At 50.5% G+C, this 16,702-nt stretch overlaps 1 protein-coding gene across 2 annotated transcripts in view; it reads right to left on the minus strand.

Annotated features, from left to right (window-relative positions):
- The window catches only part of QRSL1 (glutaminyl-tRNA amidotransferase subunit QRSL1), a 522,490-nt gene that overhangs the window by 101,903 nt on the left and 403,885 nt on the right, over positions 1-16,702 (minus strand). The gene's annotated exons all lie outside the window — the stretch shown is intronic.

The following is a 16,702-nucleotide window of genomic DNA, read 5'->3' on the forward strand; positions in this document are numbered from 1 at the left end:
CATGATCTAGCTACTCGTTCACGAGAGGTCGTTTCCACTTACTGAGTAATGCTGGATACTGTGATGAAGTTTCCCTGCCTAAACAAGAGGGAAGATGGTGGGGCCACCAAGGGGGCCGTGTGATGCAAGGTCCAGTGGTGGTGTTGGAAGATCACTTACCAAACTCACCATGCCCCAGTTGGGAAGCAAGGGGCTTGTCACATGCAGCGGGATAATCCCTGATCATTTTAGAGGACCTTGAGATAATCAAACCTGAATTAGGTCCACTAAGGGGGAAGGAGAGTTCTAACCCCAGTGTTATCGCCAGTATGGCATATCACTGTCTTATTGCAAGGAGCGGAAGGAAGTGCAGTCCTTGAGAGCAGGGAACATTTGCAATGCTGCCTGTTCCCGAAAACCAACTAGCGCAGCTATAAATGGGGCAAAGGAATTAGTATGCGGGCAGCACCAGTGGCCGAGAGAGCATGGCTCTGTGGAGCGGGTTGCTCAGGTATGCTCTTCTCTTTCTACACATGTGCATACAAAATCAGAAATTGTGGTGATCCAGAAGGAGTCAGACTCACGGATGACATTTCAATGAAACACCTATATATCCCTGCTGCGAATAGGGAGTTTTCCTACCTACAAAACTAATGCAAAGGGTTCTCTTACGTCGTCAAAATCAAAAGTAGCCCTCCGTCCAAACCTAATCGCTATCTGGCCCTACCACTATGAAAAAAACAACCTAAAAATATAAGCACAAGTAATAGCATCTAAGCTAAGGCTATATCGGGCCAATTGACCTTTGGATCTCTCTATGCAGATGGTTTTCAGTTCATACTAAAATAGTTTTAAAAAGAAGCGTTCTCAGCTCTCCTGTTAATCTCTTCAGATATACTTGTAAGTCTCTATATAAGTCAAATACCTCAAGTTCGTTACGTGGGGGAATGTTTCCCTTGTTCCTTTTCCACCACCATGACCACTTTCTCTCTATTGGTTCAGTATCCTGAACAAGCTGATTAAACCCTTCTCCTTATGATTATAACAATGTCACTTATTTCTCGAGGACTCTAGAGGCCACTCTGGCTTTCAAGTTTACTAAACCTCTCTAGTTCTATATGGTCTTCTTGTCAAGATTCAGTACTTGGGTTTCTAGGGCTCCTGTAACACTCCTTGTCAGTTTCTTCCTCTATATTCGTTTCTGCTTGCCTCCCTCCACCCTCGGCAACGCTGGTACCTTCTATGCCTTTGGGTGTGCTCCAGCAGGACGGCGTCGTAGTGGGGATGTTGCTGGTCGCACTTCCTCACAGCGTCGCCAGCACGTAAGCTTCAGATTCTCTTCTTCTGCTTGATTCCGCAGTCTCTTTAGTTTTTATTTTGCATTTCAATGGGAGGAATCGATCCTCTGTTCTGTTCTGGCCTCACTGTAGTTTCCTGTGTCCCAGACCCACCGTGGCTGCAGCATACTCACACCACCATGTAAGATTGCCCTTCTGTCCCAGTCTCTTACTTGGCTGTATCGACTTTCTCGGCGTCAGCCTTCCGTCTCTGCCTTCTCTTCACGCCTCTTCTTGCTATCGCTGGCTCTGCAGTGCAGCGTGGCTCTGACCATCCAGGACATCTGTACGTCCTCCTCCATGGCATCCTTCTCCACTTAGGGTTACCCGCCCCTCTATTCTCTCCGCCGTACTTCATAGGGACGTATTGATTTTCATCAGTTGCAGAGTTCAAGGAAATGCCAGTATTACCTTGAGCCAATGATATAAAAGCAATGCCAGTATTTGTTGAATGCAAAATATAAGTAATATCAGTCTCTTCTATACCCATATATACAGACAGAGTATTCTTCATAGGGAATTCCATGAGGGAATGTAAGTCTTTGTCCCCTAGAGGAGAGTCACTCCCAATGAGGTCCCACTTTCCCTGATCCCTAGGGAGGGTCTTGCTTAGTGTGCTGACTTCCCTAGCCTCAAAGACTCCCCTCCCCCCCGGGAAGAAGGGACTTATTGTGCCGATTCATCACAAGCTACAGGAAGAAGAGGAGGGACACACAGAGAGGGTTGAAGTGTGAGTCAAACTGCCATGTGCTACAACACAACAAAACTCACCAGAGGGCATTTAGAGGAGGAGAGTGGGGAAAAAGCAGGGAAGCACATTAAGCTCCAAGGAAGTCAAAGTGGTAGTTTGGGAAAAAGCGAAATTTGAGGCTGTTAAGGGAAAGGCTAGAGTATGTGGCTGGTGCAAGCATGCGAGAGTGTAGAGGAGGTGCAAGCAAAGCAAGTGGATGAGGAGGATGAGTACAGAATAGAAGGAGGACCCATTGGTAGGAGTTGGTGGTGATCAGACTATGTGCCAAAGAAACAGAACACTGTGAAAGAGAGGTGGGGAGGACCCCAATGGAAAGCTAGTGACAAGCCAGGGACTGTCACCTTTCCATCTAGAATGCTTGTGAGGGATCAACTCTGCCCCAGGAATTTTGGCACAGATCCCACAAGCAGGCACCCACTGAACTCGGAGGACTCTAATCCACTGTACTCAAGCTACTGAAAGATTTCACCCAAAAAACAAGAAGATTACGAGGTACCCTCATCGCCCAAAGAATAAGTGAAAGGGAGAGGCCCAGAGAGCTCTCTCAGGCTGGAGATCCAAGACACTTAAGTTTGAGTCCCTTAATTATGTGTTTTGCTAACCAGCACACTTATTTATCCTGGTTCTATATTTCACAACTAACAGGGCTTGATAAAGAACTTGAGGACTCATTTCAACTTTAAATCTCACCTTTAACCCCAGAGACATTTCATATTGAACTCTCTTAAACAAAGGGGAATGAAAATGGGGAGAAGATTGTGTTGCCCCTAGAGACAGTACGCTGATAAGAATTAAGGTTCTGTATGTATTCCTGCTCCCCATAGTTTGGATAGAAATGTGCTCCCTCAGAAAATTGTGATTAAAGAGCTGTGCAGAAGGATCTTGGTGGCTGGCCTTTTCTTTCTCATTGTCATTTTGTGAGAATACCCAGGAGCGCTTCTTAGCTCCTGCTCATCAAATCTTTATTTCAAATCCTGATGGTGACTATACCATCAGAATTGCTATACAACTAAACAAACACACCAGAGGTACCACACAGAGACTATGCCTGTTATCACTGTGCCACATACAAAGCTCAAATGGATTACTGGTCCAGGAAATATGCCCTTCACAAATCATGCGTTACAAAATATGCCCATCTAAATTACAAAAATACTGAATATGTTTCCCAGATTTCTCCCATTAGAAATGTTGTGCCACAAAAACACTTGTCACAACGAATTGAAATAAAAATGACAAGTACCGAATTATTTTTATTCAGAATATGCCCCTCATAAATAAATAGGATTCAGTTCTCAAACATGGGTTGAGGTGAGGCCTACAAGTGAGGATGTTTTTCCTGCTTGGCTGCCGATTAGTTCTCCCAATCCCAGATGAATGCAATCTACTTTAACAGTTGGGGTTAATTCACGACGGCACGAATAAGCCTGTATTTGTTTTAAAATTGTAGTTTGAATATTTGTGAAGAGTGGTCATTGTCAACAGGTAGGAGTGCTGCAAAATGAAACGCCCAATATAAGGCAATACAATACAATATCACAAATGGGTTTTCAAATATTTTTTCAAAAGCAGTACAAAAGCATGCAAATGTTAAGCAACAAGGAAGGCAGCTAGGCAAACCTTGAGGAACACAAGTCAAAGAGACTTCACTTGGAACGAATTATGGCTTGGAACGCTGTATCCATGTAAATTCTCCCTGATGCATAAATAGAAAGCCTACATACTCAGCTAAAAAGAGGAAGTTTGGAGAGGGACAGGCAAACTGTTGCACTCTTTCTAGGCAGAAGCTTTTTTGACCATAGGGGTGTCCACAAGAAGATATTTTGTACCTCGGGAGATACAAGTACCACAGAGACTTTCAGATTAGGTGCCAGATATAATGGTTGGTGCAAATGAGTAGCCCGATTGGCTAGGCTACTTTGTTCCGGACGAGTCAGTGCAATGTGTCTAAAATTAGTCACAGAATTACACTTTGTGGCATCCAGGATCAATTTGCCTGCTGCATAAAAAGGATGGTTTTAGGGACCTAGCATATGATTTTAAAGTTCACGTCAATTAGGCCTTTCCTCCCCCAATACCCTGTGATAAGACAAGTGCCTTGGTCGTTGTTCTAAAACAATCACCACTGAGGAAGGATTTAAACCTGTGATGTAGATAGCTGGAACTGAGTAATCTGGGTCCTTTTTCAAAACATGCAGGTGCATGTTTCTGGATCTCTCCTTGGCCTGACTTCTGCCAGCCCAGGGGACGCCTCAGCCTCTGGTAAGGATGCTTTTCTAGTTTGCTCTCTGTTGCTAATACCCATTTGCCCTATGGGCTACCTCGGCTTTTGGCCCACTGTACTGCTGCTTTCCTTGTTTACTCTGTTGCCAAATCTTCTCTGCCTGCATACGGACCACCTTAGCCTCTCGCCCCTGGGTAATGTCTTACTCCTTGATCAATTTATTTCTGACCTCCTGCCAGCTTTTCATCTATTCAGCCCCGGCCATCATATTTGTACAGGGGGTGCCAAACCCTCAACTGATATATTGATAAAATGGTAGGTAGGTCAAATAGTTCACTCTCCTGTCCGTCACTGTGGAATTCAGGATTAGATTGCATTTATTAAAAGTAAAAAGTACATTAGACACAGCACACACTTCTTGGTTTGAGGTGGCACGGGAAATGAAGGGTGCATTTATATTACACACACTCCATAGGTGCTATAGGGATATATTATGAATAATGTGTCTACAAAATGAATAATCTTAAATAAATGCAGAATATAGCCCCCTGAAGAAAAGCAATGTCAGATAAATATGTATTTTAATATCAATACTCAAATGCAAATGGTTTCCAGGCCTACAAAAGCCAGGTGTGGCGAATTATAAACCATGTCAAGGGTTTTTAGATAAGCAAAAAGAACTGACACACAGATTTTGGTAGCATCTTGCAACAAAATATGATGTTTGTAGGTTAAAAACGGAATTGACATAAATCAGACAAGAATGAGATAAGGCTAGGCAATTAATAAGAAGCACTTATCTATGCACTTGAGTTCTTGTGGAGAACGTGTACAAAGTGTGGCATCTAAATTTGTTTCAAAGCTCAGCTGTATTATTTGGCAACATAAAATGAGGAGATATATATATATATATGCATTATTTACCGTAAAAGCATTTCTGATGGTTGTATCTGCTTAGATTCACATGCTGTGCATAGTCCGACATCCAGTGGTCACTGAGGAGTATTGCATCTTGTTTTTCGAAAGTCAAAAAGGGGACGTCGACATAGGCGTGTGTGTAATACTATCCCTATAGTGACGTGTAGTGTACCCAAAATTCCTCACGCGTCGAGGTCCCTCTGTTTGTATTGTTTCTGCCATGAGTGAGCCTTATGAGTACGTGAGTACAGAAAGAGAGAAAGTAATAAGACGTCCATGTTCCTTCCATCCGAGCGGGGAGGAAGGGTGGGCACATGCGAATCTAAGCAGATACAACCATCAGAAATGCTTTTACGGTAAGTAATGCATATCTTCTGATGTTTGTTAATCTGCTTAGAATCACATGCTGCGCATAGACTAGCGAGCAGTACACGGAGTTGGATGTGGGTTGTGAGAAGGACCAGTAGAGAAAAGATGTCTTAGTACTGCTTGTCCCACCTGGGAATCAGATCTAGAATGGGCATCTAGACAATAGGGTTTTGTAAAGGTGTGTACAGAACTCCAGGTTGCTGCCTTGCAAATGGACTCAATGGGAACATTTGCAATGAATGCTATGGATGCCCCAGTGTCTCAAGTAGAATGTGCTCTCGGCTTGAAGGGCAGTTCTCTCTTAGAAAGAGTGTAACAGAGAGTGATCCATTGGACAATCCATCTAGATATAGTGGATTTGGAAACTGCATCTCGTTCTCTCCCCGCCGCCACCGAGACAAAGAACTGATTAGTCTTTCTCAGTGGTCTAGTTTTTTCATATAAAACATGACCGCCCTGCACACATCAAGTGTGTGCAGGCTTTACCCCCCCTAAGTTTGATGGGTTTTGAAAGAACGATGGTGGTTCTATAGACTGGTTGACATGGAATTTTTAAATGAATTTTGGTGCAAACCTAGGGTGCGTGCGTAGAAACACCTTATCTTTGTGAAGTGCTACAAAGGGATCTAGTATAGAGAGAGCTTGTAGTTCACTCACTCTCCTAATGGAGGTGATAGCTATTAAGAAAGCAGTTTTAAGAGTGAAATTCTTAAGGGTTGCTTTGTGCACGGGGTCGAAGGGGGAAGCCCATTAGCCTGGTTAGTACAACATTCAGGTCCCATCCGGGAGCTGGGTTAGATATAGGAGGGTGAATTATTTTCACTCCCTCCATGAAGCCTTTAATAACTGGAACTTTCCACCATGACACCTTATGTTGAGACGTAGTGTATGCGGAGAGTGCAGCTAGGTGAACTTTAATAGAATTAAAGACTAATCCTGAGTCCAACAAGTGAGTCAGGTATAGAACAATTTGTGTGGGAGAGCAGTCAACGGGGTTGATGATTTTACCCCTACACCAGATGATGAACCGTTTCCACTTGCTAGAGTAGCAGTAACAAGTATTCGGTTTCCTTGACTCTCTGAGAATGTCCATGCATCTCTGTGGGAGCTGCAAATGTCTACATTCTATGACCTCAAGGGCCAGGCTGCCAAGTTCACGGTCTGTGAGCATGGGTGCAGCGTTCGGCCCCTGTCCTGTGACAGCATGTTGTACGGGCAGGGTAGTTTCACCGGAGGAGACACTGACATCTCCATCAGGTGAGCGAACCAGGGTTGCCGGGCCCACATTGGGGCCACCAGTATCATGGTAACTGTTGAAAAGGGGAGTCAGGGGAAAAGCGTAGACAAATTTCCCTGACCATGTTATCCAGAGACCGTTCCCCTTGGAGCGGTTCTGGGGGTACCTGGAGGCGTAATCTTGGCATTGTGTGTTCTCCAGAGTTGCAAAGAGATCCATCTCTGGGAAGCCCCATTCTGTGAAAACGTTGGAGACGATGTCTTACTGTAATCGCCATTCATACTCTGCGGGCAGAGGGAAGTCTCTGTTGAGTTCGTCTGCAAGAAGATTGAGTTGCCCTGGTACATGTTGAGATAACAGTAACATGTTGTGTTTGAGAGCCCACTTCCAGATGTTCTGGGACAGCTTGGACAGTCCTGGAGAGTGAGTGCCCCCTTGCTTATTCAGGTAGTACATGGCTGTGGTGCTGTCTGTGTGGACCAGCACTGTTTTCCCTTGTAGGTGTGCCTGAAAGCCTTCAGTACCTTGAAGACCGCCAGTAGTTCCAGCAAGTTTATGTGTTTGGACGCCCCACTCGGAGTCCAAACTCTGTGTGCAGTCTGATGGGATAGGGGAGCCCCCCCCCATCCTGTGAGGGATGCGTCTGTGGTTAGAGTTGCTTCCACTGCGGGGGTGGCAAATGGATTCCCCAACATAAGGTATTCCTTCGACCACCATTGCAGCGAGAGAACCAAGGCCTGCACGACCACCACTAGATCGTCCCATTGTCCGCTGGCCTGACACCACTAGCTGTTGAGCCACTCTTGCCTTGGATGCATGCGCAGGCACGCATGAGGTACCAAAAAAATACATGACGCTATCATTCCTAGCAATCGCATGGCTTTGCGTACCGTCACCTCTCGACCGGCTACATATTGAGGGATCTGAAACAGCATATTTTGGACCCTCTCGTTGGAGGGGAAGACAAGGCCGTCCTTTGTTCGAATTAGAGCCCCTAGGAATTGCTGGACTTGGCTGGGGTCTAGACTGGACTTCTTGTTGATGGAGAAGCCCAGGCGGAACAAAAGGTCTACAGTCTTTTGGGTATTTGAGAAGCATGCTTCGTAAGAATCCCCTGTTATAAGCCAGTCGTCGAGGTAAGGGTAGACCGGGATGGACAACCTGCGCAGGTGGGCCGCTGCCACTACTTTCGTGAATACCCTCGGACCTGAGGCTATGCCGAAGGGTAGCACCTTGAACTGATAGTCTTTGCCTTCTATCATGAACCTGAGGTATTTTCTGTGCGCTGGCAACATTGAAATAGGAACAAGTTACTTACCTGTAACTGTTGCTCTCCAGCATGGGTCTGGCATGGATTCACATGCTCATGAATATTCCCCGTCGTCAGGCTGGGAATCCTCGGTAAAGAAAAAAATCAGTATCAGTTTCGTTTCTGATCTGTCTTTCTTAGTAGTAACCAATCACTGATCTCTGGTTCATACTGCCCCCAGCCAATGACTGCCCTCTCCCTAAGTCCCGCCCCTGGCAGCCATCCTCAGATTTGGTAGCACGCCAAGAGGCAGTATGACCAAGTGAAGAGCCGCAGAGGGGTAGGTGGGAGGGTTTGCATGTGAATCCATGCCAGACCCATGCTGGAGAACAACAGTTACAGGTAAGTAACTTGTTCCTTCTCCAGCATGGATTCACATGCTCATGAATATAAGAATACATAGCAGTATACACATGCACAACCACGGGAGGTGGCAACAGGCTCAACATTAAGCAATACAACAACTCAACATTAAGCATCTCTTACCTCCTCACCAGGCTCACATTAGGCGAACATGTTGCGCAGCACTCCTTGGCTGACCCTGGACTCCTCCCTGGAGTCCCGATCGACGCAGTAGAATCTTGTGAAGGTGTGCGTCGACCTCCACGTAGCAGCCCTGCAGATGTCCAGCAGGGGCACACCAGACAGGAACGCCGTGGTAGCAGCGATCGCTCTGGTCGAATGGGCTCTCGGACGGCCAGGCAGCGGTCGGTTTGCCAACCGGTGACAATGCATAATGCAGCCGGAGAGCCATCTGGAAATGAAAGTCTTCGAGAGAGCCTTCCCTTGATTCACAGACCCAAAGTTCACAAACAGTTGTGACGTCTTCCGAAAACTCTCGTGCGGTCCACGTAGAACTTCAGCGCTCTAGCTACATCCAGCGAGTGCAAAGTCCTCTCGGCCAGCGTCGAAGGCGACGGAAAGAAAACTGGTAACACCAAGGGCTCGTTGAGGTGGAAGTCCGACGAAACCTTGGGCATGAAGGAGGGGTGCGTCCTCAGCACCACCCTCGTGACATGAAAAGTCAAGTATGGAGGCTTGCAAGATAGGGCCTGAATCTCTCCCACTCGTCGTGCAGAGGTGATAGCCACGAGGAACGCTGTCTTCCATGACAGGAACTTCAAAGGCGCCGAATGCATAGGCTCGAATGGGGCCCCCATGAGCCTGGTCAGCACCACATTAAGTTCCCACGCCGGGGCAGGGGCCTTCACCGGCGGGAATGATCGGAATAGTCACTTTATAAATTCCTATACCAGGCGATGAGACCACAAGGACGCCCGTCCCGTAGTCCTGGTATATCGGGAGATGGCAGCCAGATGTATTTTTATGGAGGCGTGAGCCAGTCCAGCTTTGGCCAGCGACAGTAAGTACGGCAGCACTTGAGGGGCTGTAATCCGCAGAGGGTTAATCTTCTGTGCACGGCACCAGACAGAGAACCTCTTCCATTTATGACCGTAACACTTGAGAGTTGAGGACGCCCTGGCATTTGCAAGAAGCTCTCTGCAATCAGCCGGGATATCGTACCCTCCAAACTCTAGTGCTGCAGGAGCCAGGCCTGCAAGTTCAGTGACTGTAGGTCGTGGTGTAGAATGGCGCCTCCTTCTCTGGAGAGAAGATCCATGTCCGCCGGCAGCCTGACTGGCGGGGCCGTTGACAAGTCCAGAAGGTCCGGGAACTAGATCTGCCTCGGCCACGCCGGTGCGACGAGGATCATCCTGCACCTGGACTTCTTGAGCTGGTTGATGAGGCGGAGCAGCACGGCAATGGAGGGAACGCGTATAGAAACAGGCCGTCCCAAGGGAACGAGAAAGCATCACCCATGCTCCTCGGCTTCGGGAACCTGTTGGCGAACCTCTGCCACTTGGAGTTCGTCGCCGTCGCGAACACGTCCATCTGGGGTTTGCCCCATCGTCGGAAGAGTCGATCCACTTGATCCTGGCACAGTTCCTACTCGTGGCACGAGCGTAGCTCCCTGCTGAGTGAGTCGGCGATGGTGTTTTTTATTCCAGCCAGGTGGAAGGGAACCTGAAACATCCCCTCGGGGACGGCCCAGTGCCACAGATCCTGGGCCTCCTTGGATAGGGCTGGGGATCTGGTGCCCCCCTGCTTCCGTATGTAGAACATCGTGCTGGTATTGTCGGTGAAGATCCTCACCACTTTGTCCTTGAGGGACGGGAGGAACAACTTGAGCGCCCGGAACACTGCACGGAGCTCCAAGATGTTGATGTGAAGGCCCCTTGCATGGAGATCTCCGGTGTGGGCCCCCCAACCCTCCAGAGAGGCGTCCGTAGTCACCATCTCCTGAAACGCCAGGGTTTGAAAGACCGTGCCCGTCGTGAGGTGAGCCCGGGTGCCCCACCATAGGATCGCCCGATGGAACTCCTCGTCGAGGGGGATCCTGTCCTCGAAGCAGCCCCCGCCTGAAACCAGCGGGCGGCGAGGAACTCCTGCAGCGGACACATCCGAAGTCTGCAAAGGGGTACAAGGTAGATGCATGAGGACATCATCCCGAGAAGGGACCTGATGGACCTCACCCTGGCCACGTCCGTAGCTAACATTCGCCGTACCTTGCCCAGGATGGTATTGGTCCTCTCCTCTGAAGGGGAGGCCAATTGCTCCACTGTATCGAGCTTCGCCCCCAAAAACAGTGCTACTTGCGACGGAACAAGGTGGGATTTGGGGTAGTTGATGGAGAACCCCAGCTCCGTGAGCAACCGGACGGTCCTCGCCGTATGATCGACGGCGAGTTCCCTTGACCTTTTCCGGATTAGCCAGTCGTCCAGGTAGGGGTAGACGTGGATAAAATGCAGGCACAGCTGCGCCGCCACTGGTGCCAGGTACTTGGTGAAAACCCTGGGTGCCGATTTTAATCCGAACAGTAGGGCTCTGAATTGGTAGTGGTGTCATTGAACCACGAACCTGAGGAACTTCCTGTGCCTTCTTAGAATGGGGATGTGGAAGTAAGCATCCTCCAGGTCCAGCGACGATAGGAAGTCGCCTTCCTCCAGCTGTCCCAGCACATGCTGGAGGGTGACCATCCTGAATTTCTGTGCCTTGATGTACTTGTTTAAGCGGCGCAGGTCCAGGATGGGGCGCCAACCGCCTGTCTTCTTCCTGACGAGGAAGTTCCTTGAGTACACTCCGGAGCCCCGGAGCCTTCTGGGGACGAGCTTGATGGCACCTTTCTTGAGCATCGCCCTTACCTCCAACAGCAGTTGAGGGACGTGATTTTCCTTCCTGGCCAGGGGAGGAATGCGAGGGCACTTCTTTTGGAATTCCAGCGAGTGCCCGTTGGCCAGGGTGTCCACCACCCAACGGTCGGTGGAGATGGACTCCCACATGCCGACGAACTTCGTCAGCCGGCCTCCCACCGGGGTGCTTCGGTGGGGGCCCGACAACACGGCCGGCTCATTCTTGCTTGGAGGCGGCCTTGCCGCCTTGGCCTCCTTGGCGACGACGGCGGGAACCCCCTTGTTTGCCGCGACCTCTGTAGGCCTCCTGGGAAGAGGAGCGGGCCGCCTGGCGGTAGGTGGAGGAGCCACCGCTGGATCCTTTGGAGGCACCCTATCTGCCTCCAGAGCTCCGAAAGGGCCGTCGCTGCTGAAGCACCGCAAGGGCCCGGGCCATCTCCGAGTCAGTCTTGATGGCCTGTAGAGACTCATCCACTGCCTTACCAAAGAGGTTGTTGCCGTCGAACGGCATGTCCAACACTCTGGTCTGGACGTCCTGGCGAAAGTCTGTCGCCTTGAGCCATCCTCGTCGTCGAAGGCAAACTCCGTTGCCCAGTTGGCGAAATCCAGTATCGGCAATGTCCGTTGCCACCGTAATGGCGTGATCCGACTCCACATCGCCCTTATGCAGAATCTCTAGGGCCTCCGCCCTTTTGTCATCCGGCAGGAAATCTAGCAGGGGAGCTATCCTCAATCAGAGCTCCCTGTTGTAGCGGGCCACGATCGCTAAGGCATTGGCCGCCTTAATCGTCGTCGCCGCCGACGAGATGACTCGTCGTCCCATAGAGTCCAACTTCTTACCCTCGCTGTCTGGCGGGGAGGTGGAAGATGAAGCCGCCGCGCTCGCTGCCTTCTTCTTAGCCGCTGCCGAGACGACCGAGTCCGGCGTGGGCTAGGCCCTGAGGCACAAGGGGGCGGCATCGGGGACTCGGTACTTCTTCTCGTACCTGTCCCTCTTGGCGGGTGTCTTGGCAGGGTTCTTGAGGACAGCAAGCCCCTCGTCTCAGATGTTGTCGAGTAAAGGCACCGCGAGGACCGTCTTCCTCTTAGCCTCTCGTCGCTGGTACAGAAACCCCTCCTTTTTCTGTTCTTCAGGGCAGAGCTGGAAGAGCTCGGATGCCCTGGTTATCATGGCGTGGAAAGAGCCAACCTCGTCGGCTGGGGACGCCCGCGGGGGAGGCGAAGACGGGATGTCCGCTGTGTCATCGCCACCGTCCGTCGCCGTATCTGTCGGCGTATCCTCTCCCGGTCTCGCAGGCACGAAGGGCGGAGCAGGGTGGACTCTCCTCCGCTTGTTCGGAGGGCTTCCCGACGGGCCTGGTTCTGGCTCCTCCGTCGGGGTGCGTGGTAATCTCGTCCTTATCTCGGTACATAAGGATTGGATTGCCAACAAAATGGCCGCCGAGCTATCCTGGGGCTCGGGCAATGGCTGCGACTGACGGGATGGCCGCTCCCGTGGGCCCTGTTCGTCGTCCTCGTCGCTATCATTGATCACGTCAGTAGGAACGTCCCCTGGGATCGAACCTTCTCGAACCTCTCGTTGAGGTTTATGAACCCCTCGTTGAGGCCTATGGACCTTTCGTTGAGGCCCCTCTCGGTCTCCACCAGTTCCTCATCAGAGGCTGATTCCGAGCCTGTAATGGCCACCGCCCCCCCCTCTTTTTCAGCTGGGGCTTCACGGGGGTCTTAGCGATGGGCTGGAAAGAGGATTCCTTCTGCGGCGGCAGGGATACTCTGGGCCCAGAGGCCGTTTCCATCGGCGTAGTCTCAGCCGGCTCCACCGGGGTCGCAGAGACCACTTCGGTAGAGGCCTTAGCCGGGTGGATCAAGGCCCTCACCACCTTAGGTGCATCCTGGGCCTTCGCCTTGGGGAGAGGGTCAACGCCTCGCTCCCCCTTCGAGATCGACCGGGTCCGCTCCAGCGGCCTACCCGGGTTCTCGGACTTCCTCTTCCCCGACCCAGAGCGCTGGCTCGTGGTCGAACATGCCGGGGTAGTAGCGCCCTGCTTGGCAACCAAAGATCCCGATCTTTCGGCGCTCCCGGAGCCCGCGGACTTGCAGTGCTTGGCCTTCTGTTGGGCCCCCGTCGCCGGGGCGCCCTCAAAGGACTTAGAAGCCCGCTCAGACTTCTTCTTTGCCTTCTCACTTGCTGTGCCCTTCTCCAGCCAGGTGGTGAGGCGGGAACGACTATCTTGTTTGGTCCGTTCCGAAAGGTTCTTGCAGAACGCACAGTCCTTCTCCACGTGCGTCTTGTCCCCATGGAGACAGTAGAGACCTCGCGAATGCTCGTCCTCCTTGAAAACGTTATATAATCCGCATCCAGGGCAGTTCCTGAACAGCTTGGATCCGGGCGTCGAGCTCCCTTTGTCCTGGGCCATGTCTTGAGGTAGGCCGCAGATCTTCCGGAATCCTCCAAGAAGTGTAAACTCGACGGAAACTTCACCCTTGAGGGGCGTAGAAGAATTCCGAAACGAGTCCCCGTTATTGGAAGTAGAAACAGTGGAGCTTGAGGCTCGATTAAACCGAAAAAATGAGAAATTCTCCTGAAAAAACGTGAAAACACAGCAATAAACTCGAGAGCTAAACACGAGGACTCCCAACACTTGAGCGTGCAGTAAAAATCTGAGGATGGCTGCCAGGGGCGGGGCTTAGGGAGAGGGCAGTCATTGGCTGGGGGCCTTATGACCAAGAGATCAGTGATTGGTTACTACTAAGAAAGACAGATCAGAAACAAAACTGATACTGATTCCCAGTCTGACGACGGGGAATATTCATGAGAATGTGAATCCATGCCAGACCCCATGCTGGAGAATGAAAGTATGCATCTTTCATGTCCAGTGTTGCCATGTAATCCCCCTGTGTGAGCAGGGTAATTACTTCCTGCAAAGTCACCACATGAAATTTTTGAGGTTTTACGAATTTGTTCGCTGGGCGAAGATCTAGTACAGGGTGCATGGTTCAATCCTTTTAGGTTACAAGGAAGTACACTGAATAAATACCCTCCTTTACCTGTGGTAGAGGCACAACCTCTATAGCTTCTTTTTCCAGGAGCAGTTCGACTTCCTGAAGATGGATGGCGAGGTGTTCCAGTGATAGGAGTCTTCCCCTTGGGGGTCTGAATGTAGGGGACCGACTGAATTTGATGCAGTAACCGCGGGCTATAGTTGACAATACCCAGCGGTCTGTGGTAATTCCCTCCCATGCTTGTAGGAATGATGTTAACCCGCCCCTGACTGGAGATTCATGGGAGGGGACCCGAACCTTCGGGTCATTTGGTGTTGCCAACCAGGGAGCCCCTGAGAGTGGGGCCCCGGCTTCTTCCCTTGCCACGACGTTGTCCTCTCTGAGCATATTGTCCACTGGTTCCCTGAGTGGAGGACCAGTTGCCTGCTGAGGAGTATTGTTTCTTGTTATTGTTGTTGTTGGTGGTTTTGTCATTGGCCACGAAAAAAGCACCTGTTGCCGTAACCTCGCTTATTAGGAGGTCTTGTGATTTGGTCCACAGTTTTTAGGGTCTCAAATTCCTTCTTAGCTGTCTCCAGTGTGTCGTCAACCGCCTTACCAAACAAGTTTGAGTCTTCGAGGGGTTTGTTGATGAGGGACGCCTGGGTTTCTGGCTTGAAACCTAAGTTCCTGAGCCAAACATGATGCTTAAGATGTACCCCCTGGACTAGTGACCGGCCAGCCGTCTCCGCAGCATATAGCGTGTTCTTAATGATGCTTTGGTTTACCTGAATACCTTATGTCACAATGGCTAATAAGCAGGTTGGTAAGGGCTCAGGAGCTTCTTGTAGGCCTTTGCGTAACATTCCCCATTGGGCATCAGCATAGCTTGCCAGCAAAGTATTGTTGTTGGCAATCCTTGTGGAGAAAGCTGCTGAGGATGTAATCCTTTTTCCCAAGGCATAAAGCTTCTTCCCCTCCTTGTCTGGGGGTGCTTCGCTAGTAGATAGCGGAACCCCCACCCATTTCCTTGTGGTGGTTACTACCAAGGAATCAGGTATGGAGTGACCCCTAATATATAGGGGATCTGACGGCGAGGGGCTAAAAAGCTTCTCAATTCTTTGGTTGACACCTCTAACCAATGCAGGCGTGGATAAAGATAGAACGAGGCATCTCTTGACTGAGGCAAGAAGGGGTATGGCCTGACTAGCAGGTGGTTTTTCCTTAATTATTTTCTCCACAAAGTCTATTTCTGGAGCAATTCCCCCAAGTCAATTTCAAAATGTGCTGCCGCCTTGCGTAGCAGTGCATTGAAAGTGGGCTGGTCATCCACAGGTGACGGGTTTCTGACCGGTGTGGTCTGAGGAGAGGACAGATCTAAAATGTCCGGGTCTGTTGACGCCCCTGGAGACTGCCAGGGCTGTGATCCACCTATGTCTGGGTCCTCTTCAAAGCCCCTTGCACCTATGTCTGGGTCTTCTTCAAAGCCACCTACAGGGTCTTGTAGATCCTCAGTATTTAGGAACTCTTCATCTTCGTGAAAATGTGGGTCATCTTCAGTGAGGTCATATGTATTTTCCTCTTCAACTGGGTCAAAGAGTCTTGGATATTTGGCCCTAGGGTTCATGGAGCATCTCTCTAGGCCTTTTGGGTGTAATGTGTTCAGGGGTGGACATAAACCTATCTAGTTTGTCCATACACAATTGAAATATTTCCATAGTCCATTGGGATAACCCAGAACGGTCTAGTGGCGGAAAGGTGTGCGCCTCCGCCTCGAGATCTTTCCCATAGCCTGGAGGATATACCCCCTTCGCCCTCTGAGAAACGTTCTCGTGGGCCCGACACTGGGGATGTATCTTTAGGTCTTCCCTTTGACTGGGGGGGTAGGGCGTTCCGGCGTACCATCCGTAGGTTTTGGCGTCTCTCTGGGCTTGTGAGCGACCCTTTCGCCGTCCGTCTGTGAGCGTCAGTGGAGACTATTCTAGCCAAGCTTTCGACGACTAGTTTCATGAACGGTTTTCGGCGGTGCCGGAACCTTTTCGCCGACGGTCGCTCTCTTACGAGGCGTTTCGTCTGACGTTTTGGTGGTGGCACCCTTAGTTGCGAACGGCCCAGTCGCTAGTCGTGCATGCGGCTGCAGGGAGGGCTGGCGACCCTTACGGTCGGCAGAGGCACTGTGGCCTTCTTCGACTTAGTCGAGGCTGGGCCGTGGGTTGTGTGTTTAGTTTTTACTTTTGGATGTGCGTCAGCGTCGCCGTGGTGTACATCTCCATAAGTAGGGCGTGAGCCAAACTTTTCGGGGCCGGGGACAGACGCGGAGGCACCCCTTAGAGAGGTCGACAACCTCTGATACGGAGGTAGCGTTATCACGGTCCGCCTCGTCACATTTGGCAGCGGCGGGTGAG

The sequence above is a fragment of the Ambystoma mexicanum genome, chromosome 4p (assembly GCF_040938575.1).
Source record: "Ambystoma mexicanum isolate Mex_15411 chromosome 4p, UKY_AmexF1_1, whole genome shotgun sequence".
NCBI lineage: Eukaryota > Metazoa > Chordata > Amphibia > Caudata > Ambystomatidae > Ambystoma > Ambystoma mexicanum.